Source organism: Schistocerca serialis, chromosome 1 (genome assembly GCF_023864345.2).
Source record: "Schistocerca serialis cubense isolate TAMUIC-IGC-003099 chromosome 1, iqSchSeri2.2, whole genome shotgun sequence".
Classification (NCBI taxonomy): domain Eukaryota; kingdom Metazoa; phylum Arthropoda; class Insecta; order Orthoptera; family Acrididae; genus Schistocerca; species Schistocerca serialis.
The window spans coordinates 552,897,014-552,923,564 of NC_064638.1; the positions used below are offsets into that span (position 1 = coordinate 552,897,014).

General features: G+C 45.9%; 1 protein-coding gene and 1 non-coding gene across 2 annotated transcripts in view; both read left to right on the forward strand.

Annotated features, from left to right (window-relative positions):
- LOC126475337 (uncharacterized) overlaps positions 1-26,551 on the forward strand; it is an 802,694-nt gene that overhangs the window by 16,029 nt on the left and 760,114 nt on the right. The gene's annotated exons all lie outside the window — the stretch shown is intronic.
- Trnas-uga (transfer RNA serine (anticodon UGA)) lies at positions 22,600-22,674 on the forward strand. Its single transcript has one exon. It is a non-coding gene; the product is annotated as a tRNA-Ser (tRNA).

Below are 26,551 nucleotides of genomic sequence, written 5' to 3' on the forward strand. Positions count from 1 at the left end.
GCGTTCCCTGTGCCGCGGCGCTCTGCTCACAAAGCGCGCTGTGCTCATCGTGTAGCGAGAAGGCGTGCCTCGCTTGTGGGCTTCGCTGTTTAAAACGCCTGCCGGATGTGTGTCAGTGTAACATAGCGGGCCGCTCACTCGACAAGAAGCTGCATCTCCGCCGTCCGCCACGTGCAAGCTGCCTTTCCCCTCTCCTCTCCCCTCTCATCTCCTCTCATATCCTCCAGCTCCTCCATCTGCCGCCCTATGCCTGGCTACACAGCGCAGCTGCGCGCCTTGATTTGCCGCGGCGAGACGCGTCCGCCTCGGCCTTGTCCTTCACATCCGAGCAGAGCTGCAATACACAACCTTGTTCTACTGACGGAATTCAAATGTCCGGTTCAGGTAGATCCTTTTCGATCGGTGTCTACATTAACCGTCAACTGGATTAGAGGCACCAACTTGCACTGTATGATCAAAAGCATCTGGAAAACCACAGGTAAAGCGCAGTTCAGCACTAGAAGTCACGTAAAACGACCCGCCAGTATAATAAGAGGACTGGAGTATTGTTTTGTTAGTAGAGCGGCATCAACAGTAGAATGGGTCGGTCTGCAGAGCTCGGTGACTTCAGACGTGACCAGCCATTGGATTCACCTAACAAATCAATCAGGGACATATCATTCTTTCTAAAGTTGGCTAGGTCTACTTTTGACGTGACTGCGAACTGGAGACACGAAGGAACAACCACAGCCAAACCGAGACCAGCAAGATCTCATTTAATGACGGACAGGAACCGTTGAGCATTACGAGAGGTGGCTGTAGAAAATGGCGCGAAATCAGCTGAAGGGAATCGCGAGTTTCACTCTGCTACCAGCAGTCCAGCTAGCGTAATGACTGTGCATAGGGAGCAAAACAGAATGGGGAACAGTGATCGAGCAGCTCCTGATAAGCCACATTTAGGTGGTGTAATGAGCAACGCAGCTGAACAATGGTGCCTGTAAGCGAGTGATTTGATGAATCACTATACACCTTGTGGCAGTGCGATGGAAGGCTTTGTGTTTGCTGAATGGCTGGAAAACCTTACCTGCCTTGTCATGGTCCATGCGGCTCCCCCCCGTCGGAGGTTCGAGCCCTCGGGCATGTGTGTGTGTGTGTGTGTGTGTGTGTGTGTGTTGTCCTTAGCCTAATTTAGTTTAAGTTAGATTAAGTAGTGCGTAAAATTTGGGACAGATGACCTCAGAAGTTTGGTCCCATAAGACCTTACCACCAATTTTACCTTACCTGCCATCCTATGTAGTGCCAACAGTGAAGTACCGAGGAGATGGTGCTACGGTGCTGAGGTGCTGTTCGTGCTTAGTGTGTGGTCCTCTTATTGTGCTTAACAAAAAATAAATGCGGAATGATATGAAGACATTTTCAATCATTGTTTATTGCGTGCTGTATAGAAAGAGTTCGGAGACGTTGATTGTATCATCATGACAATGGACAATGTTAAGCAATGGTTTCTGGACAGTCACAGTCTCAAAAGGGACTCGTGTGCCCACACTCCCGCTCTGAATCCAATGGAAAATCTTTGCGATGAGTTAGAACGTCGTCTTCGCTCTAGACCCTATAGTCGAAAATTATAACCTTCTCTGAAGAAGAATGGGCTGCCATTCTATTATAGACATCTCATTGAAATTGGGTCCAGCACAGCTCATAAAGGAGGAGGGTGGACACATCCCATATTTATGTCCACTAATAGGTGTCTGGATGCATTTGATCCGATAGTGTACACTGACGGGAAGCGCTGCCTCATGAACACGTTGACTGAAAGGCTGCCAAATTGATACTGTGGTAACTCCAAACGTGATTAAAACATCTTCCCTATGCAAAGTTGCTTTCAGTATAGGAAAAGGCCTATTCCACATGTGAAGAATGGTATGAGTACACGATGACTGCTGTGGCTAATGTTACTGGAAATTTTCAGGCGGAGATCCCCACATAGCATCCTCAGAGGACTTACACGTCTAGCTTATTGGCGTCTTCCAGACTTCAGGAATTGTCAAATCTTTGACAATGAGACATAGGATCCTCGTACCAAAGACAACAGACACTCCCATGGTGTGGAACCGGATTCCACTGGGACACTCAGTGACCTGTCCGTAGACTTAATGCAATTTTGTCAAATAAAAGCTTGATTGTAGACCGTGGCTGTTATCTGATGCAGATTTTTGATGGTGTGCACCAGCAACTAGGTGCAAATTAAATTAGTTTTGGCGTAATTTACTGGAAAAGTACCGTTACCAATTTGAAACTACAAAAAAAAAAAAAAAAAAAAAAAACAAAAAAAAAACCAAACAAACAAACATCCTCATAAGGCTTCCAAGTTTTCATCGAAACATGTGTTGCGTTGGCTGACAGTTGAGTTGTCTTAGGATAAACAGTAATTCACAGTTACGAAAGTCTTATAATGATGGTTACGCAACACACTCGTGCAAAACAGAATTTACGTGAAATGTTCGCATATAATGTTTTTGCAGATTCTTTCTGGCGAATCATATTTGCAGTGTTGTTTGTGTTTTCGCAGATACGCACCAACGCGCACCAAGTGTTTTGACTTATTTATAACATTCGAATACAAATATGGTACAGAGTGGTTACAATGCAGAGGACTGTCAAAGATGCTGCAGTACAGTGATGTATTACAGAAATATGGCGTTCCGGGAAAAGGTGGCGTACATTACGGTTGTATAAACTGGACATGTATTTTACATTAAATATAGAACATTAAATACAGAGAAATAGACGGTATTTACTAGACGACCCGGTAAAATTCCACAGGAGGCACCAATTTTTGCCTTCTATACTGTTCAAATACCTGGAATCATGATGTGGGGAGTCAATGGATGCAATGACGGAACTGAGTCGGTAATTGCTGAAGAGAGATTGAATTATCGAAAGTATGTGTCAAGGATGATAATCCCTGTTGTTATACCTTTCATGACCAGGATACGAATCCTATATTTCAATAGGATAATGCAAAACCCCACACTGCAATCGACATCAGAAACATCTTAAGGAATGTCCGTATCCTTGACAAGACCGTCCTGCCCTCTGGTTTGTTACTCAAAAAGTATATCTGGAATGAGATGGAAGATGTATTCATTCATACCAGCCTTCAGCCGGTAAATCTCATGAACTGACGCGGCACATGTTTCAGGCATGGGAAGAAATTCGTCAGCTTAGCATCTGGAGAATGTTTGCTGCCATACCACAACGAATACACGGGGGTCACACCTCATACTGATGCTTGTGATGTAATGTACATCTCCGCAATTTTGAGACATGTCAAGCTGGTGCTTCATGATGTAACACTATCCCTTTCCGTCGTCGCATTACCGTGCAGCGTACATCTACAAACTGTTTACAACAGCACTATGTCCCGGTATGGCCTCCACGAAACGACGAATGAGCAGAGGAAACTTCCTGATGGATTAACACTCAGCCACTGAGGACAACTCACATCGTACTCGATAGTGTCCCATATGTCGTCTGCTTGATTGATGGCAACTGACCTGCAAGGCGGCGAGAGCACAGTAGCTCCCTTGCGTCCGTGGAGCGTTGCCAACACTTTCTGACAGCATTCAGGAGCGTTTTGGGTGCTGTGTTGTTTCGTAGGCGCCGTAAGTCATCCTCTCCGTGCCGTAGGCGAAAGAACATATGCTCTTGTCGACAGTAGATACGTGAACAGTGCACAGAAAAGCAGAGGTGACTCAGGAACATAATTCCGTGCAGGTACCCCCACATGAGAATACCCCCACCATTTGCCTGAACGGAGGCCTGTTGGTAGAAACAGGCATGGTCTCATATTAGTTTTCCACTTATGCCTAATCTTTCATCGATATGTATCAACGTGCACTGTTACTCATCTGCCTGAGAAATTATCGTTCACGCGTGTAACGCCCTTCCATGTTTCAGAGTGTTATGGCGGTGTTCCTACGACACTAACCACCTCTCTTCCTTTTGATAGTGAGAAAAAGTCCTCTAATTTGGAGCGGAAGGTGTAGTGCATAACGAGGAGGTGATTCTGGTTGATACGACTGCTCACTGGTTTTTGCTGTCCACCAGTGAACTGGAAAATGAAACGAATACAAGGTGCCTCTTGTATCTGTTGTTGCAATACGTGATAATAGACGACGACCAGTGCTAGAGCCCATGCAGGATATCGTGGCCGATGTGCAATGATCAGTTGTTGTCCAAAGTGCTTGGAAAGTTCATCCGTTTGTTCAGAAGGGGAGGCCGACAAGTGTTTGGCACCTTTCGTCAGATCGGCGATGGCAGCGTTATATGTCAGGTTCATGATGGTGTACCCATCATTTTGTTAATGGTCATTGTTACTGTAATATTTATTTGGAAGTAAGGCAGAGCTCGAAATTCGAAAAATTTAGCAATAAAAAATAGGCGTCACTATGATTTTGCGTTTGGTGTATATTACATATGTTGCTGGGTATGAAATTTAGCTATCTTGGGTAGAGGTATCCACCTGCCACCGATCTCGATATTTATCAGTATGTCGTTGCACCCATCTGATCTGGATGCATGTACTGATTTCGTTGGCAACGGTGTCTCGTGAGGCAAGCTGGGCCACAGCTGTTGTAACTGATCTCGACACTGAAGATACTGGAACTGGTCGGAGTTGATGTCCAAGCTGCACCAACACATTTTGTCGCGGAGAGATCTGGTGATATTTCTGGCCATAGGAATATGTGATGTATCATTGTACCGTCAGAGTTGCCTCAGTCATTACCACCCGTGACCGTGAAGTCATACCTAGCGGCTTCCCACCCCGCCAGGCCGTGAGTAACAAAACTGCGTCTCCCCCAAAACATGGGACGAATGAGCCTCTCCCCAGGTCGCCGGCATACTCGCTGATGATCGACCTCCATGGTAGTACAGAACAGTGGTACGTCGCTGGACACAAAGCAGTGCCATTGATCAGCAATGGATGCTTCGTGGCCAATGTCCATCTCCAAAGGCAACCGATTGTGTTGTGATGTTAACAGCAGTCTACGCACGGGACAGTATTTCCTTAGTCTGGCTGCTGCTAGTGTCCGACTAGTTGTGCGTGAGGATACTGAATGTTGCACAGAGTCCATTACTTGTACTCGAATGACAGGCGGAGATGTGGAGGGGTTACGATGTGCTCGGCGCAGCTGCCGCCTGTAACGAATCAGCAGAGCAATAGTTACGTATTTATCATATTCTTTGTCATCAGAAAGTTATTTAACGTAATAAACAACTTACATAGTATTTTACTTACGTTATTCACATACAATACAAAGAACTTCAACCTCCAGTATAGTACACTTTACTTTACATATACAGAAAGAATAGTACCAATCTGGGAAAATTTTAAAGCAAAAAAATTATGAAAAATTTAAATGACCAATAAACAAATATTGTTATAAGGAGTGCCCCAGGGCAATGTGATAGGACAGCCCTTGTACTCATAAGCAATCTGACGGACATGATGATCAGCAATCTGCCGCTGTTTGCTGATGATGTTTTGAGGGCGGGCAGGTTTCAGAATTGAGTGACTGTAGGAGGATGCAAAATGGCTTACAAGGGGAAGGCCACAGACACGACCAACCGATTCGGCTCAGATTTGGCAGGTCGCTTGTGCACAACCTAAAATGAAGGACTCTTAAGATATTTTGGCTCAACACCCCTAAATGTTATGACGAGCAATGGACTCAAAATTGGCAGGATCGATTGATAATTGTAAACAGAGCACTTTCCATCATCAGATATAGGGTCCACAAATGCATACTTCCCCAGAAATCAAAGAAAGAAACTTTTACAATTGCCGCTGATGTACCCACATGGTAAACGCCTTCGGCCGACAGCGCCGGCAGCGCAACTGCTAAGGGAACTGGCGGGGAAGCGGAGAACCCGGGTTCGAATCTAGAGGTAACCCAGCGGATGTTATGTTTCTCGTTTGTATTTTTTCCATATCTCAACTGATAGGAATAGGAGGGTTAATAAGGTAAGTAAATCAATAAGGAATGATAAAAAGATGGGCAAGTAAATTTCTCAAACCTCATGGGATAGTAAACAACTAAAATGTTACTCCTGGTCACTTTACAATAGCTCTTCCAGGCACACTGTTACGTGTCCTCACTTTTCTTCGAACAACTAGATGGACGGCACTTGTCACATAAACGTTCGAGGCACCAAGACCATCTAAAGAATGCAATCTTTCGACAGCTACACTGTTCCTTCCGAAGAGTCGGCGTGAAACAAACTTGGATTACATTTAAAAATACGTGTTTCTTGGGAATTAATTTTGATGTGTAAAACGCATACCATATCATTGCCTGAAAAATTGGTGGTGAAAGTTGGTCATGAACTACACTCCTGGAAATGGAAAAAAGAACACATTGACACCGGTGTGTCAGACCCACCATACTTGCTCCGGACACTGCGAGAGGGCTGTACAAGCAATGATCACACGCACGGCACAGCGGACACACCAGGAACCGCGGTGTTGGCCGTCGAATGGCGCTAGCTGCGCCGCATTTGTGCACCGCCGCCGTCAGTGTCAGCCAGTTTGCCGTGGCATACGGAGCTCCATCGCAGTCTTTAACACTGGTAGCATGCCGCGACAGCGTGGACGTGAACCGTATGTGCAGTTGACGGACTTTGAGCGAGGGCGTATAATGGGCATGAGGGAGGCCGGGTGGACGTACCGTCGAATTGCTCAACACGTGGGGCGTGAGGTCTCCACAGTACATCGATGTTGTCGCCAGTGGTCGGCGGAAGGTGCACGTGCCCGTCGACCTGGGACCGGACCGCAGCGACGCACGGATGCACGCCAAGACCGTAGGATCCTACGCAGTGCCGTAGGGGACCGCACCGCCACTTCCCAGCAAATTAGGGACACTGTTGCTCCTGGGGTATCGGCGAGGACCATTCGCAACCGTCTCCATGAAGCTGGGCTACGGTCCCGCACACCGTTAGGCCGTCTTCCGCTCACGCCCCAACATCGTGCAGCCCGCCTCCAGTGGTGTCGCGACAGGCGTGAATGGAGGGACGAATGGAGACGTGTCGTCTTCAGCGATGACAGTCGCTTCTGCCTTGATGCCAATGATGGTCGTATGCGTGTTTGGCGCCGTGCAGGTGAGCGCCACAATCAGGACTGCATACGACCGAGGCACACAGGGCCAACACCCGGCATCATGGTGTGGGGAGCGATCTCCTACATTGGCCGTACACCACTGGTGATCGTCGAGGGGACACTGAATAGTGCACGGTACATCCAAACCGTCATCGAACCCATCGTTCTACCATTCCTAGACCGGCAAGGGAACTTGCTGTTCCAACAGGACAATGCACGTCCGCATGTATCCCGTGCCACCCAATGTGCTCTAGAAGGTGTAAGTCAACTACCCTGGCCAGCAAGATCTCCGGATCTGTCCCCCATTGAGCATGTTTGGGACTGGATGAAGCGTCGTCTCACGCGGTCTGCACGTCCAGCACGAACGCTGGTCCAACTGAGGCGCCAGGTGGAAATGACATGGCAAGCCGTTCCACAGGACTACATCCAGCATCTCTACGATCGTCTCCATGGGAGAATAGCAGCCTGCATTGCTGCGAAAGGTGGATATACACTGTACTAGTGCCGACATTGTGCATGCTCTGTTGCCTGTGTCTATGTGCCTGTGGTTCTGTCAGTGTGATCATGTGATGTATCTGACCCCAGGAATGTGTCAATAAAGTTTCCCCTTCCTGGGACAATGAATTCACGGTGTTCTTATTTCAATTTCCAGGAGTGTATGTCGTGAATAGTTAGTGCATCCGTGCGGTTGTGCAATTCCCGCTGGGTTTCCAGAAGCACACTGCAATTCTGAAGCTTCGAAACAAAGTTTTTAACCTGGCGATAGAAATAAACATCGTACGACTGCCACACAGGTATCCAGTTTGGCGGTATTACTTTTACCGTGCAAGTCGGTTGACCCTCGTCATCTATAGACAGTCTCGTTAGGACGACGAGATTCGACAAATCGGTCGTATGTCCACTTATTTATAGCCTGGTATTTGTCGTATCTTGTCCCTGCTTTAAAGATATCATTTTCCCACAGTTTTAGGTCCTTCTTTCTTTTCAGGGCTGTTGTTACTCCATTCTTTTGCAGGGTTTGTATGTTCCAGTTTGGACTATTCCCGGCTAGCGCTACCGCCTTACTTTTACTTCGAGGGATATAGCGCCGTGGTTCAGTCGTTTAGTAACCGGTTCGTACTACTCATCGGGAACAGATGAAGCACAGATTGCCTGCGATATGGACATTTCCAAAGTGTTATGAGCAGTTTGAAATTCACTAGTCGTGATATCTTCCACTGAATCACCTTCTGCTTCGCCTTCGTGGTATAGTTCTTCAGTATCAACAAAAGTCATTTCGTTCGTCAGCTCCAAAAATCGCTCGACGTTAGCCGCTCCTGTCAATCTGGAACGCCAAGAAAGAGAACTGCCTGCTTCCGGTTGTGCATTGATAATACATCTGTCTTGCAACACTTTTACAAACCAAAACGCAGCGTCGGTAGCTTCCCGATTGCCGTCTACTGTGACAGGCTCTCACTTAATATTTCAGCGCTGGCCGAAGGGTGTACACACCCCATTATTCAGATTATGCATCTGAAAGATATGACACAACAAACAATAACTAGGTACTACGGCATAAGCAGAAAAGCCAAGTACTACAAACTACATACAATACAAGTCATATGTTACTTTCGGAAGATCACTGTATTCTTTCACAAAACATATTTTATTCGGGCGATTAACGATGAAAAATCATTACATGTATCCTCGAGGTTCGCGGCAGCCTAATGGCGAAAAAGAACTGTTTCCGATTGACTTCTATAAGGTTAGTTCTGGACACCCTCACTCTTCGAGGTTTACAACTATGATATGACGAACAGGCAAACGGGACAACATAAGCCTCCCCGCGAGCATTCTGTCCCGTGCTTCGCTGTAAACAAGCGTCGCGCGGTTGGCTATCTGTGGTCCCTCGAGAGTAATTCGTAGCACTCTTACTCGGAGTTGTTTTCATGTGACAAAGATTAAAAGTTTAATTCTTCGCTAATTCAAGTCTTTTGGGAAATCAGTTTGCCTACCTTATTAGTATTATGTGATGAATGACAGCTTGCTATAAGTGCAAAAAAAAAAGTAAGTTAATGTGGATAAGATTGAAAAACAGTCTAGTTATATTCGAGTACATCATTAGAAAGTTGCTTTTTGACACAGTCAGAGCGATTAAATTTCTGGCGTAGCGTTGCAAAGTGATATGGCGGGGAACGTGGATGTAAAGACGGTAGTAGGGAAGCCGAATGGTAGACTTTGGTTTACTGGGAGAATTTCAGGGAATTGTGGTTGATCCATAAAGGAAACGGCGTGTAGTACATTATGCGACCAATTCTTGCGTACTACTCGCATGTTCGAAAATGACTCCAGGTCCAATTAAAGGAAGACATCGAAGCAATTCAGAGACAGGCTACTAAATTTGTTACCAGTACGTTTGTTCAGTACGCGAGTATTACGGAGATGCTTCGTAAGCTCAAATGGGGAAATTTAGAAATTTTTGTGGTAAGTTCCTATGGGACCAAACTGCTGACATCATCGGTCCCTACACACTACGTAATCTAACTTAAGCTTACTTACTCTAGGAACAACACACACATCCATGCCCGAGGGAGGACTCGAACCTGCGACGTGGGGGAGCCACGCTAACCGTGTCAAGGCGCCATAACCACGCTGCTACACCGTGGGGCATCTCAAATGGGAATTAATGTAGGGAAGACTACTTCTTTCTCTTTCACGGAACACTATCGAGAAAAAATAGAGAGCCGGCATTAGAAGATGACTGCAAATGATTCTACTGCCACCAACGTACATTTCGCGCAAGATCCCGCGAGCAAAATAAGAGAAATTAGGGCTCGAACGGAGGAGTATAAGCAGTCGCATTTTCTTCGCCCTGTATAAGAGTGGTGCAGGAAAGGAAGTGACTAGCACGTATCATACGAGTGCTTGCGGAGTGTATGTGTAGATGTAGATGAAGATGTAGATACGGCGATCTTCTCTTGTGGTGGTCAGGCGTGGTCAACCGGCCACTTGACAACGAGTGCACCTCCCCATACGTTTCCATGCAGTCACACATTCGGCCACTGTCACATTCGAATGCTTCAAAAATCTGGATACACCACGATTCACCCAGCCAGACAAATGTAAACTCACCATGATGCCCCTTTCATACTATCAGGCGCTGATAATGCTGTCTCACTCGAATACGTGGCGTCTCCATGTCCTTCACAGTGATCACTCAACAAGCGACGCTATTCATGTCCGTTATACACTATAGCAGACCCGGTAACAATGCTAAACACGAAAAGCGCCAAAGCAGTCTGGGACCGTTCTACATGTCACAGGTAACTGGAACACTAATCTTTCACGTACCCTCCGGCCGCAGTGGCCGAGCGGTTTTAGGCGCCTCAGTTTGGAACCGCGCTGCTGCTACGGTCGCAGGTTCGAATCCTGCCTCGGGCATGGATGTGTGTGATGTCCCCAGGTTAGTTAGGGTTAAGTAGTTCTAAGTCTAGGGTACTGATGACCTCAGATGTTAAGTCCCATACTGCTTAGAGCATTTTAACCATTTTTTTTCACATACCCGCTAATAGTGTGTACGCGTACGAAGTTACCTGACGTCCGACCATATCTTCTGTGTGCTTCATATTTTGGTCAGGCATTGTAATGTGTTTTCTCTGCCTCGTGATGACTGGGTGTTGTGTGATGTCCTTAGGTTAGTTAGGTTTAAGTAGTTCTAAGTTCTAGGGGACTGATGACCATAGATGTTAAGTCCCATAGTGCTCAGAACCATTTGAACAATTGTAATGTAAGAGTAAACGAATCAATTCTGAATGATAGTTTTCCGTCAACAAGTACATTGCTTCCCAAAGGATAATACACACATAAAAAAGTTTTGGAACATCCCAGTTTCTAGAACTCCTGAAGATAGACGTTGACTGTCGATACTGTATTACAGGCTCAGTCCCTTTGACTGTTCAGAGATGTCACTAAACCCGCCCAAAAATGTAAACAACCATGCATGAGCAGCGCCTACTAGACGGAGAGTGTCAGACAGCCGATCAGTTCCAGTCATTCCATCAGGAAGGAGGTACACGGCTCGTGTTGTCTGCAGTTCAACCATGACTAGACGGTTCATACCGCGGTTCGATCGCGTTCGCATTGTTACTTTGTGCCAGGAAGGGCGCTCAACAAGGGTGAAGTGCCTGGGCTAGCAGGCCAGAGTGGGTTAGGTTGTGGAAAGGGGTCAAAATAGGTTGATGTCAGTTGCATTCACACTCAATATTACAACAAGATTGCAAAACACTCAGAACTTTAATCGACCTCCTTGATTAACTTTATATCCGCTGAAAGCTACACTTAAACTGGAAGAAACAAGGCCTAAGCAAAAGTTGAAATACAAGGTCCTTCTGGAGGTTTCACCCAAGAATATTTTCTAAATCTTCAGTCTAATCGGCTGAAGGCCTTAGAAATTTAATTTTAGTGGGACTTGGCTGGAGGTCGCATATTAAGCAATGAGAAGAGTTTCAATCAAAAGGCAGAAGGCCTTATCTTAAAACACTGAATGCAAAATTCGGTAAAGACCATACAAAAGCATCACAATCTTATGCCTTAAGGGCAAGACAAGAACATTAATTTGAGAGATACTAATACTCGGCTGAAGGCCACACATCAACACAATAATTTTTCGGCTTAATGCCTTAAAAGATTTTATGTAAAATTCGGCTAACAGCCCCACATAAGGAATAACAATCTTATGCCTAAAAGGCAAGAGAGGAACATTAATTCAGGATATATAAAAACTCAGCTGAATGCCACACATCAGCCAAATAACTAAAACTACAGGGAAGTTACTATGTAACAGACACGGAACAGCGCTCAGAAGTTGCCAAGGGTCGGTCTGGGATTGTGACACTAACGCCCATTTAGGTGAGACAGGCAGCCTGTCCAACAATTTCTTAATCTGGAGGCAACCCAACCGACAGACAGCCGACCGACCAATCAACCAAATCACTTCCTCTCCACGCAACCAGCTAAACGACCACAAGATTTCAATACAACGACACACAGAATATTGGCGCCCACAACGACCAACAACATCTCAGCTGTCGAACTACACGCCACGCTGAACAGCAACAACACGACGAGGAAAATAAACTGCCTGAAATTACGTCAACGATCAGGGCAGGTAACCGGAACGTCAAGGGCTACAAGACAGAAGATACCGCTGGTGAACTTCAATAACAGGGAATAAATTAAGTTCAATTCGACAGGAAGACGGCTGGAATCTTAGCCAACTTAAATACACACACGTTGTTGCTCATGGGAATGTCCCAAAAACGACAACCAGGATCAAACGAAGAAATGTAAACAGTTGAGGTTCGATAGTAAGGACTAAACTTTTATGTCCAAGATTGGCGAGCGACGAACTTCGTAGCACTCACAAGCAGCATCTCACACTCCAAACGCACGTGTACGCCGCCAGCGGCTCCAGCCCGACTCCGCGCGACGGAGGCTTGCTTGCTGCTCCACGCCAACCGACCGACTGGACTGTTCGTCCGTCCGCGACAGCTGCTCCGTCGCGACTGCATTGCTGGTGCGTCTCCCACTCACTGACTTCCTTCGGACGGACGACGACCCAGAGACACTGGCTCAGGCCCAACAATGCAGAGGGAGCACAACCGACATCTCTGCACGTGAAGGAACAGACCCAAATACACGTCGTCGATGAGACGACCGACCGAACGATCAAGCAACGGTCGTCCTCACTGGTACTGGCTGTGCCCGACTGCACTGGTGCTGCGTCCTGACTGCCTGCTGGTCCTTCTCCAACTCAACGACTGCCAGGTGCGATCTCACTTCACGACACACGACGACCGGAAAGTAATAGCCATCCAGCAAAGATAACGCGGCAGGGCTAATATCGATACAGGCTGCTGCTGCCACTCACGGGCAGGCAAGACAGCAATTCAGTGACACCAGTAATGGAAATTAAAATGACGAGGCTGCCGTACGGTAAAAACAAGATGTTAAATAATAGATGGCACTAACATGAGCTACGCACGGCTCAAAGGGAAGTGTCCAGGCGTCTCGGCGTGAAACAAAGCGATGTTCTTCGGACATGGAGGGGATACAGAGAGACAGGAACTGTCGATGACGTGCCGCACTCGGGCCGCCCAAGGGCTACTACTGTAGCAGATGACCACTACCGACGGATTATGGCTCGGAGGAATCGTAACAGTAACGCCACCATGTGGAGTAATGCTTTTCGTACAGCCACAGGACGTCGTGTTACGACTCACTGTGCTCAATAAGCTGCATGAAGTGCAACTTCACTCCAGACGTCCATGGAGAGGTCCATCTTTGCAACCACGACACCAGGCAGCGCGGTACACATGGGCCTAACAACATTATGAATGGACCGCTCAGGATTGGCATCATGTTCTCTTCCCCGATGAGTGTCGCATATGCCTATAACCAGACAATCGTCGGAGACGTGTTTGGAGACAACCTGGGCAGGCTGAACGCCTTAGACGCACTGTTCAGCGAGTGCAGCAAGGTGGAGGTGGTCTGCTGTTTTGGGTGGCATATGTGGGGCCGATGTACGTCGCTGGTGGTCATGGAAGGTGCCTTAACGGCTGTAAGATACGTGAATTACATCCTCCGACCGACAGTCCAACCATATCGGCAGCAAATTGGCGAGGCATTCGTCTTCAAGGACGACAATTCGCGCCCCCATCGTGCACATTTTGTTAATGACTTCCTTCAGGATAACGACATCGCTCGACTCGAGTGACCAGCATGTTCTCCAGACATGAACACTATCTAAAACGCCTGAAAAGGGCTGTTTATGGACGACGTCACCCACCATTCACTACGAGGAATCTACGCCGAATCTCTGTTGAAGAGTGGGAAAATCTGGACCAACAGTTCCTTGATGAACTTGTGGATAGTATAGCCACGACGAATACAGGCATGCATCAGTGCAAGAGGACGTACTACTGGGTATTAGAGGTACCGGTGTGTACAGCAGTCTGGACCACCACCTCTGAAGGTCCCTCTGTATAGTGGTACAACATGCAACGTGTGGTTTTCATGAGCAATAAAAAGGACAGAAGTGATATTTATGTTGATCTCTATTCCCGTTTTTGTACAGGTTCCGGAACTCTCGGAAACGAGGTGATGCAAAACTTTTTTGGATGTGTATAGTTCCAGGAGATGCAGCAATTTGTTTTCCATATAAAGTCGTTTAGGAGGCTGTTGTCTTCTGGGCAACTCATTAACTCTCAATAAGCGTCTTGTAGTTGCTTCAGTGTGTGGAGTCCAACCACCAAACGTACTGTGGACCATCCGTAGTTCGCTGAGGTAGACTATTATGTCAGTCGCAAAAAATATTTTGTTTAAAATGGATTTTTCAGCTTTGTTGAACTCCTGAGAACATTCCGTCTTCTCGTGCTGATTGCTGCCTTAGTCACCATCGTAACACTGTTTTTAGTGTCTGACCATGAAAGTAGACAGTATGATTAACAAGTGGCAGAAGAGTAATTGCAGGTAGTGACTGCTCACGGATTTTGGCAAGCGCACTCTTACTAACTTAGATATCAAATACAAATTTTACTCACGTTTGATTTGAGTTTTAGGAGGACGAATATAGGAACTTTAAAAGATCCGAGCATCCGCTTGTCAGAGGCGATTGTGGGACATTTACCCTCTCCATAGTTTTATCACAAAGAGAAAGTAAGAAGATAAGCGTTACAACGTCATACAATTTCTTGTGAATGACAGCAATCCACTACACTGGTTGCTGTTGCTTGAATCAGGATATCGTTTTATTTTGTCTTTTTCACTACTGCATAGTATCGTTTGTGTAAGCATTTGCAGGTTTACGGCATAACCCGTCAAACGGACATATCTGGGTTATGGGCAAGGGTTTCATCTGGCCATATAGTGTTAAAATGCTATCAACCGGTCGGTATTTAAAATTAGCAGCCTTACATAAATTTTTCGTTTTCTTGTTTTCTATGTAAGTGTACGAAACCACAGTGCTCACTGCAGCGGTAATCCACAGGAGACTTGAAAACCGCTTATTAGATTTAACCTGGAAACATTTCAATCAAAGTTCAAGTTTGCAGTTTCCGAGTCAAGGCTGAATAGCGGCCAGCTGTCTGTAAGTACCAGAGACCTTGGCATTTGCAGGAAGGAGTCGAAGCGGGGATGGATTTTAACTGTTTCTTAAATGCCGGGAGTTTCATTTCGACGAGGCAGAAAGACACCGCATAAAACGGCGTTTCCTCCCTACGATGAGGTATTTAATACCGGGTGTTTCTACAGAGGCAGGAGGGGCGTTCAATAAGTAATGCAACTCATGTTTTCTTTCTCGGTCAGTTTCGGTTGGAAAAAAATGAGGAGTTTTTTGTGGGTCATCGTGAAATATTAATCCTTAAGTCCCTATAGTTTCATGAAGATCGGATAGGTGGTGGCTTCGAAGTTGCGTCTGTAACGGAGGTGTGTTCCAGGCAGAAAGCTGTTACTGAGTTTCCTTTGCCGGAAAATCAGACAATAGCAAATATTCATATGTTTTCGAAGAATGTGTACGGAGGCTTGGAAGTCATCAAAAGCACGGTGAGTCGTTGAGCAAGGCGTGTTATCATCGCAGCAAGGTTGCGCAAACCTGTCCGATCTCCTGCTCGCCAGCCGGCCGCACACAGCTGAGAGACCTGCAGTGATGGAAAGGGCGCGCATTATTATTTAAGGTGACAGTCAAATACCTCGCTGCTAAACTGAGCGTCTGACAAGAGTGGGCGATCGAGAGGAGCTCACTAAATCTCATTGAACTGTCCTTACTCAGCCGGCCGCTGCGACCGAGCGGTTCTAGGCGCTTCAGTCCGATACCGCGCTGCTGCTACGGTCGCAGGTTCGAATCCGGCCTCGGTCATGGATGTGTGTGCTGCCCTGTTCTAAGTTCTAGGGGACTGATGACCTCAGATGTTAAGTCCCATACTGCTTAGAGCCATTTTAATTTTGTCCTTACTCATACGACCAACAGCCCGGAGTTCGCACCTTCAGACTTCCATTCGTTTGGCCCAATGAAACATGCACTCCGTGGGAAGCAGTTCTTTGATGATAAGAAGCTCATTGATGAATCAAGACGTTGGCTCCAAAGTCTAAAATGTTCAAATGTGTGTGAAATCCTGTGGGACTTAACTGCTAATGTCATCGATCCCTAAGCTTACACACTACTTAACCTAAATTAAGGACAAACACACACACCCATGCCCGAGAGAGGACTCGAGCTCCCGCCGGGACCAGCCGCACAGACGCTCCAAACTCGACCAGTCGAGTGGTACCGTGCGGGCGTACAGGCCGTCCCAGTAAGGTGGCGTAAGGCCGTGGCAATGAACGGAGATAATATTGAAAAAAAGGGTTCTGTAGCCAGAAGAGTGGGGAACAATATGGTGTATGAGAAGCCTGAAGTAAACCAACCTGCTTTCAGAAAAAAAGTGCTGCATTACTTATTGAACGCCCCTTGTGCTTCAAAATGGCGATATGTTATCATGCGTGTTCTTTGATCCCTTGGTTCTTTCAGAGGTATCCGTCCATTCGTGTATTTGAAGTAGCATGTCTTAAAATGAATGATCCAGTCAAATTTGTAAGTCGAAGCGATACTGATAGACCGCTATGTAACATCCCCGATGAGTGTTTAGAACTACTCTGACCTGCCATTATTCGGCAGCTTGAGTAGCTCGAGTATCACCAAACCGATTTAAACCCTCGGTTGCTGTAGTTAAATATTAATCGACATGCAGTCATTCATTTCAATGTCCTTCTATACTAAGTTAACAGAAAACCTAAATGTTGTTCTGATAGTGTTCGTCTTGTGTTCGGGAGACTGAATTACCGTGCTGTCTGCATAAATTTGAGTAATTTGCGACTAGAATTTAAGTAATAGGAATATCCGTTGGCATCTTTCATCGTTTGGACATCTGACTGAACGACAAGCAAAATAATGATCTTCTACAACTGGGATCTAGCACTAATCGACCAAAACATTATGACCATCTGCTTAACGTCGAATTTGTCCGCCATTGGAAAGCCTTAGGGCAGAGATTCTGCGTTACTTGGATTCGACAAGTCCTTCGTGGGTTTCAGGAGGTTTGTTGCGCCAGATGTCTACGCACAGGTCACCCAGTTTCCGTAAATTACTGGCCGCTGGTTTGTGGACGTGGGGCTAGTGCACTGTAGCTTTCTACATGTGTTACATCGGGTTCAGATCATGCGAATTTCGTGGCTACTCAAAACTAAGACATCAATGTGGGCTGACTATCATGCTACTCGAAACCACTGTAGCACGATTCTGGCTTGGTGAAGCGGACAATTGTTCTTACGGAAGCTTGTATCGTCGTCGGGAAAGACATCAAGAATAAAGACGGCCTGCAAAAATATTCATATCGTCCACAGCTGGCATAAAGTCTCTGCTTACCATCGCAGATCCTATAGAAGCCAAGGTGAACGTCACGCATAGCATAAGACCGAACCAAGACCAGCATCTGTGGCGTGGTACATCCTTAGGGCAGCCGTTTGCCTGGATGGCGCTGTATCTGGACACATCCATCGAATTGGTATGACAAGAAACTTAATCGTAAGCGTAGGCTTTCGCGGCCGTTCGCACAATCAGTAAAATGCTTCTCAGACGTCTCGGCCTCTGTTGTAAATGATTTCCTCAGTGTGTCACATACCCAAAAGAATTCTGGTGACTAAAATTCATCTGACCAGGCGACACATTTGTACTGAACTAGGGCCGAATTTGGATGATGACTGCAATAGTTACCGACCACGTTGCTAAATCAACATCGAGACACCTTCTGCTGCGGAGACACATTCGATGACCTGCCATGAAGGGAACAAAACTGGGTGTAGAATATTTTCGACATGTTGCGGTGCTTTAAGTGTGCCGCGTATGAAAAGAAGTGGCACCACAGACCATCACCCCTGGTTGTCAGATTGCATGCCTTCTGACATTCGGATTGGTATCCCAGCCCCAGACTCGTCTTCAATGGTCATCGGGGCAAAACTTGAAGCGGTGCTCCAAAATGAAAATAATTCTACTCCAGTCGATGAGATTACAGGCCGAAGACGTGTCTGGAGACGCCTCGGACAGCGATGGGTTCAAATGGTTCAAATGGCTCTGAGCACTATGGGACTCAACATTTTAGGTCATAAGTCCCCTAGAACTTAGAACTACTTAAACCTAACTAACCTAAGGACATCACACACACCCATGCCCGAGGCAGGATTCGAACCTGTGACCGTAGCAGTCCCGCGGTTCCGGACTGCAGCGCCAGAACCGCACGGCCACCGCGGCCGGCGACAGCGATGGGATACCAATCTGTTCATCACCCACTATACGGCCTGGCAAGCAGGAGTGATGATCTGGGACGCCATTTCTTTTCATACATCTACCTGATTGCTCTGCTATTCACAATAAAGTGCCTGGCAGAGGGTTCAATGAACCACCTTCAAGCTGTTTCTCCACTGTTCCAGTTTCGAACGGCACGCGGGAAAAACGAGCACTTAAATTTTTCTGTGCGAGCTCTGATTTCTCTTATTTTATCGTGATGATCATTTCTCCCTATGTAGGTGGGTGCCAATAGAACGTTTTCGCAATCTGAGGAGAAAACTGGTGATTGAAATTTCGTTAGAAGATCCCGTCGCAACGAAAAACGTCTTTGTTTTAATGACTGCCACTCCAATTCACGTATCATGTCTGTGACACTGCCTCTCCTATTTCGCGATAATACAAAACGAGCTGCCCTTCTTTGTACATTTTCCATGTCATCCGTCAGTCCCACCTGATGTGGATCCCACACCGCGTAGCAATACTCCAGAATACGGCAGACAAGCGTAGAGTAAGCAGTCTCTTTAGTAGACCTGTTACACCTTCTAAGTGTTCTGCCAATGAATAGCAGTCTTTGTTTTGCTCTACCCACAATATTATCCATGTGATCGTTCCAATTTAGATTATTTGTAATTGTAATCCCTTATTATTTAGTTGAATTTACAGCCTTCAGATTTACTTGACTTATCGCGTAATCGAAATTTAGATGATTTCTTTTAGTACTCATGTGAATAACTTCACAATTTTCCTTAATCAGGGCCAATTCCCACTTTTCGCACCATGCAGAATCTTATCTAAATCACTTTGCAAGTCGTTTTGATCATCTGATGAATTACAAGACAGTAAATGACAGCATCATCTGCAAACAATCTAAGACGGCTACTCAGATTGTCTCCTATGTTATTAATATAGATGAGGAACAATAGAGGGCCTATAACGCTTCCTTGAGGAATGCCGGATATTACTTCTGTTTTACTCGATGACTTTCCGTCTATTACTACGAACTGTGACCTTTCTGACAGGAAACCACGAGTACAGTCGCACAACTGAGGCGATACTCCGTAGGCACGCAGTTTCGTTAGAAGACGCTAGTGAGGAACGGTGTCGAAAGCTTTCTGGAAATCTAAAAATATGTAATCAGTTTGAGATCCCCTGTCGATAGCACTTATTACTTCACGAGTATAAAGAGCTAGTTGTGTTTCACGAGAACGATATTTTCTGAAACCGTGCTGACTGTGTGTCAATAAATCGTTTTCTTCGAGGTATTTCATAATGTTCGAATACAGTATATGTTCTAAAACCCTACTGCAGATCGACGTTAGTGATATAGGCCTGTAATTCAGCGGATTACTCCTACTCCCCTTTTTGGGTATTGGTGTGACTTGAGCAATTTTCCATTAATTAGGTACAGATCTTTCTGTGAGCGAGTGGTTGTATATAACTGCTAAATATGGAGCTATTGTATCAGCATACTCTGAGAGAAACCTGACTGGCATACAATCTGGACCGGAGGCCTTGCCCTTATTAAGTGATTTAAGCTGCTTCGCTACTCCGAGGATATGTACTTCTATGTTTCTCATCTTGGCTGTTGTTCTTGATGGAATTTAGGAATTTTTACGTTATCTTTTTTGGTAAAGGAGTTTCGAAAAACCGTGTTTAATAACTCTGCTTTGGTGGCACTGTCAACAGTGACTTCACCGTTGTTACCGCGCAGTGAAGGTATAGATTGAGTCTTGCCACTGGTGTGCTTTTTGTATGACCAGAATCTCTTTGGGTTTTCTGCCGGATTCCGAGGCAGAATTCCGTTGTGGAAATTATTAAAAGCATCTCGCATTAAAGTACGCGCCAATTTCGAACTTCTGTAAAATTTTATCAATCTTGTGGATTTTGCGTTCTTTTAAATTTGGCATGCTTTTTTCATTGCTTCTGCAACAACGATCTGACCTGTTTTGTGTACCATGGGGATCAGTACCATCACTTATTAACTTATGTGGTATATATCTCTCAAGTACTGTCGATACTATCTCTCTGAAAACATTCTGCAACTTTTCTACATTTAGATGATCAGATCGGAAGGAGTGAAGACTGTCTCTTAAAAAGGCGATAAGAGCATTTTATCAGTTTTTTAAATTTATATACTTGGCGTTTCTTTTTGATGGTTGTGTATGTTACGGTATTCAGCCTAGAAGCAATTGCCTTGTGGTCGCTAATCCCTGTATTCGTCACAATACTCACTATTTGTCCAGGATTATTTGTTGCTAAAAGGTCAAGTATGCTTTTGCAAACATTTACGCTTTGAGTGGGCTCATGAGCCAATTGCCCAAACTAATTTTCTGAGAAAGCATTCAGTACAATTTCGGATGACGTTTTATGCCTGCCGCCGGCTTTAAACGTATAATTTTCCCAGCATATCGAGGGTAGATTCAAGTCACCACTGACTATTCCGATTGTCAGGTATAACCTCTACCCATACTATTTCACACAAAGTATCTACGTCAATTTCGCTACAAGGCAAACTGTCTCTGACAGTAATAAATACTCCACCACCAACTGTATTTAATCTATCCTTTCTGAACACTGTCAGATCGTGTGAAAAAATTTCGGCTGAACTTATTTCCGGCTTTAGTCAGCTCTCTGTATCTACAACTATTTGAGCTTAAGTGGTTTGTATTAGAGCTTGGAGCTCTGGTTCTTTCCCAACACAGCTACGACAATTTACAACTACAATACCAATCGTTTCTACAACTACCTTACTGTGTTTTACGTGCCCACTTTCTGACGCACGCCCCTTCTGTGGTTCCCTGAGACCCTCTAACCTAAAAAACCGCCCAGTCCTTTCCACACAGCCCCCGCTACCCGTGTAGCCGCCTCCTGTGTGTAGTAGACTCATGACCTATCAGGTGGAACGCGGAGACCCGCCACCAGATGGCGCAAGTCAAGGCAGCTGCAGCCTACACGGTCACAGAACCGCCTGAGCCTCTGATTCAGACCCTCCAGTTGGCTCTGCACCAAAGGACCACAGTCGGTTCTATCGACGATGTTGCAGACGATGAGCTCCACCTTAATCTCGGAAGCAAGACTGGCAGTCTTTACCATTTCCGCTAGCCGCCCGAAACCAGACAGAATCTGCTCCGATCCAAAGCGACACGCGTCAGTGGTACCGACATGAGCCACACCCTGCAGTTGGCTGCACTCTGTACTCTTCATGGCATCCGGAAGCACCCTTTCCACATCCGGAATGACTCCCCCCGGAATGCACACGGAGTGCACACTGGCTTTCTTCCCCTACTTGGCAGCCATGTTCCTAAGGGGCCCCATTACGCGGCTACCGTTGGAGATCCAAACTACCAGAAAACCCACCTTCTGTGAATGCCCAGACATTGCGGGCCGAGAAGCTTCCTCTGGAACAGGGTGGCTGCATCTGGCTCAGGGACATTGTCAGCCACAAATAACGCGCGAAACCTGTTCGTCAAACGAATGGGGGAGGCCCTAGGATCGGCCCTTCGGAAAGTTTTTCACTGCCTGCCAGACTTTGGAATGATCTCCCACTCGACCAAGGGTGAGGGGTCAACCTCAGTGCAGGCAGTACCCGGGGCGGTCACAGCACTGGACCGATCGGAGGACACGTGGGACGTGCTCGACGTCCTTCGCGTCCCCGCGTCCGATCCCCCACAGTGACGCCCCTTTGCAGCAGCCTCAAGCTGTGTGACGGAAGCCAAAGCAGCCTGGAGCAGTGAGCGAAGGGTCGCCTGCTCACCTCGCATCTGTACACAAGAATTACAGTTCGTATCCATTACTGCAGTCGCTGTTGTTTGAAGCTCATAAACACATGCAACAAACGAACGATGTACTCGCCTTATTAGCAGTGGGAAATCGAAGTGCCCTCTCACTGACAGTCTAACCGACAATGAGCTGGAATGAGATTTTCACTCTGCAGCGGAGTGTGCTCTGATATGAAACTTCCTGGCAGATTAAAACTGTGTGCCCAACCAAGACTCGAACTCGGGACCTTTGCCTTTCGCAGCTCGCAGGAGAGCTTCTGTAAAGTTTGGAAGGTAGGAGACGAGGTACTGGCAGAAGTAAAGCTGTGAGTACCGGGCGTGAGTCGTGCTTCGGTAGCTCAGTTGGTAGAGCACTTGCCCGTGAAAGGCAAAGGTCCCGAGTTCGAGTCTCGGTCGGGCACACAGTTTTAATCTGACAATGAGCTGTTCTAACCAAACCAACAAAAGCCTGTATGATACGAGGGTCGATAGCAACATCGATACTGTACAGTACACTGTTATTCAAACAAAAGGTTGTGACTAGTAAGCACACAAACACGCAAGAAATTACAAAGATAAACTAGTAACTACCCAGTTAACTGAAAATAAGCGCTCCTGTTTAAAGCTCGCAAAAATATGTAACAAGCGAACGGTGTACTCGCCTTATTAGTAGCAGGAACTAGCGATGCGCTAATTGACACTCATATCAGAACCCCTTTGGTTCTCATGAGCGGCACCCGAAGCACAGCAGTGCTTCGACGATATTCTACATCACATTTTGTTTCATCATGGCATGGCAACCAGGGCCTACAGTTCAGAAAAGCCGGCCGCTGTGGGCGAGCGGTTCTAGGCGCTTCAATCCGGAACCGCGCTGCTGCTACGGTCGCAAGCTCGAATGCTACTTCGGGCATGGATTTGTGTGATGTCCATAAGTTAGTTAGGGTTAAGTATTTCTACGTCTAGGGGACTGATGACCTCAGATGTTTTGTCTCATAGTGCTCAGAGCCATTTGAACCATTCGAGTTCATAAAAATAATGCCAGCATGCACACGGCGAGAGTTTCTACTGCTTGCCATCGTACCTGCCGAACCCTACCTTGGCCAGGGAGGTCGCCGGATGTCTTCTCAACTGAGAACATTCGAGGCGTTATGGGCAAGGCCCGCAATCCAGCTCTGGTTCTGACGCTCTAACGGTCCAGTCGGGCAGGATCTGGCTCGATATCCCTCAGAAGCACATCCAACAACTATAACAATCAATGCCAGGTCGAATAACTACTTCCATAAGGGCCAGAGGGGACCAATGCGTTACTGACTTTTTAAGTTTGTGAAGTTCTTCCTCTCTAATGAGGCATTCAGTTTTTCTGTTGTTTGCCGGCCGGAGTGGCCGTGCGGTTCTGGGTGCTACAGTCTGGAGCCGAGCGATCGCTCCAGTCGCAGGTTCGAATCCTGCCTCGGGCATGGATGTGTGTGATGTCTTTAGGTTAGTTAGGTTTAATTAGTTCTAAGTTCTAGGCGACTGATGACCTCAGCAGTTAAGTCGCATAGTGCTCAGAGCCATTTTTTTCTGTTGTTTGTCTATACATGCACATATTGTTTGTCCAAACATGCACATCACATCTACCGATATCCGCCCTGTTTGGATTATTCCTTATTGTTGAGTCGGTTTTTTTTAAATTTTTTTCTCTTAGAGTGTATTCTCATAGTCAACTGTGTAATTGTATGGAACTTATCCTTGGGGAGCACCCGTAGGGACTCAGTTGTTCTCTGCCGTCTCCGAATTGGACATACGCGGTTGACCCACAGCTATCTCCTTCGCCGTCAGCACCCACCCCAGTGTTGCTGTCATGCAGGGCTGACAGTGGTCCATCTTCTGATGGACTGCCCCCTTTTAGCCCCCTTGCGGCAGTCCATTAATTTACCAGGTGCACTTCCTTTCATTCTAGGTGACGATGCCTCTATAGCTGACTCAGTTTTGCGTTATATCCGTGCAGCTGGGTTTTATCACTCACTCTAGTGTGGGCGCTCTCACATGATCACCCACTCCAGCGACTTTTAATTGTGACGTGGATACCAAAATAGTGTCTTTTATGGTGACAATTTGTGTTGGTACCTCTATCAACGCTTTCCAGTTAGAGGTTCTTCGTTTGTAGTTGAGTGTTGAAACGTCTCCTTAGAAAAATTAATGAATTACTGTGCTGATGAACCTCTACGTTATTTGATTTTCATACAGTTGAGCAAAACTGAACGTACTGAGACATTATTCTCTTTTCTTATTCTGATCAACACTAAACTGACACACAATATTTTTAGCGCAACACAATCTGACTTTCAAAAATCCCTACAAAAGAGTGGCCCTGACAAACAATAACCTATACCTTTCATGAATCACTTACCTCACAAAAATCTTCGTTACTCGAACTACTGCAATACAGCGAGCGCCACTACTGCCAGCTAAATAAAAGATTCTAACTACTGAATGCACTAACTACTGATAGGCATATGAAAGATTTTGATAGAGGACAAACAATGTATTTACCTTAATAATATTCAAAAGTAATCATATATATATATATCAGTTCATGATATCCAGTATTACAAATTTACTCTTTCTGACGGACACACGTCCAGATCTTCCGCTCTCAAAATTCTGCCATCTCTCTCCCTACATCCACCACTGCTGGCGTCTCACCTCCAACTGCGCAACGCTACGCGCTGTTCACATCCAACTGCCCAACACTACAATAGCAAATATTTCAACAATGCCAACCAGCCACAGACTGCATACAGCACAGTCAGTGATTTTCATACAGTAGACTCAGGGTCTGTTGGTGGTAAGCAGCACTTCATCGACACTGTCTTGTCTATTTGGAACATTTTGGAATATTGTGTTGCAGAAGAACTCTTCGCTAAAGGTAACAGGACCCACATACATGCATATTTGAAATTAGCGGAGACTAAATTGTTGGTTGAAGTACGGTCCGGTATAGAATTTATGTTTGGTTCTATAGATGGTGTTTTTGATGTACAGAAATGTAAAAGTAGAAAAAATGCATTAATATATATAACAAAAGCTGATGCCGTTCCTATAACGAACTGTAATGAATCGGCCTTCTCCTTTAATGTTCGTATACGCCGATGGGCTGAACGTACGCAGTACATTGATTATACTGACCCTTTTCTTGTAAATAATTGGTCACGTGTGCGATTTATTGAGAAGTATTTTGAATCATTTCAGGCCAAGAAGTGCGTTGCACGTTGTTTAACGGAGTGCCATCTTACTTATAATGGCTGGGCGGGCCGCGTGGTCCGCTGGTATAATGAGGCCTTTCGGTCCAAGGTGGTACGTAAAAAGCAGTTGTATCTTTATGGAGATACAAACATTGGCAAATCCACCCTTATTGCGAAAGTTATTTCCCGGAAGCAACATATGTACTTGCCATTTTGTTCCGAATTCGGATTTGGTGGGTACGATAGCCGCATTCATCATGTAATATTATTTGAAGAATTCGATTGGCTGCGTTGGCGTCCATATGCATCTATATTGAAAAGAATTGTTGAAGGGCGTCCCGTTACTGTGAACGTTAAGAATAAGCCGGGATTGACTATTAAACATCGTGGACTTGTCATATTTGTGTCAAACGAGTTCAATGTAGGTGATGAAGCATTAATATCGAGACTCCATGTAGTACATGCCGATTGCCATATAGTGCATTGTTTGAATGTTAAGGAGGAGATGGCGTCGGACGCGTCGGACGTTGAGGCCGAAGAGGACGTTGTATGCATATCGTCGGATGAAGATGACCCGTCGGTATCGCCGTGCACGTCCGAGGCGATGGATTCGCCGACGGAACACTGTGACTAGACCGTATTTTGGTCGTATGTGTAGGTGGCGTACAGAGTATACACAACCGGACGGTGTTAGGTTTGAATATGGAAAGATGGGAGCGACGGACAAATATGATGAGAATGCACACAACTTTTCCACATTTAAACATTATGATATAACAGATGAATTTAAGTTCTTTGCTAACAAGTATGATGCTGTTATTATTAACAAAATTATTACGTATGTTTATCGGATTAACGTAAGAGTGGAGCGACTGACATTAGATGATAGGGCTAACAAGAAAATATTTGAGGACCAAGGTGCGTTAGAAAAAGTTAGATTAGCTTGTACCAATAAACTTGGACCGTTTAGTTTGAAACCGGACAGGTCATCCGGAGTACCATGGAGGAAATATGGTAGGCGTAATGCCTTTAAATTTGTTACTTATTCCAAACCAGAATGTAGCGCAGAAAT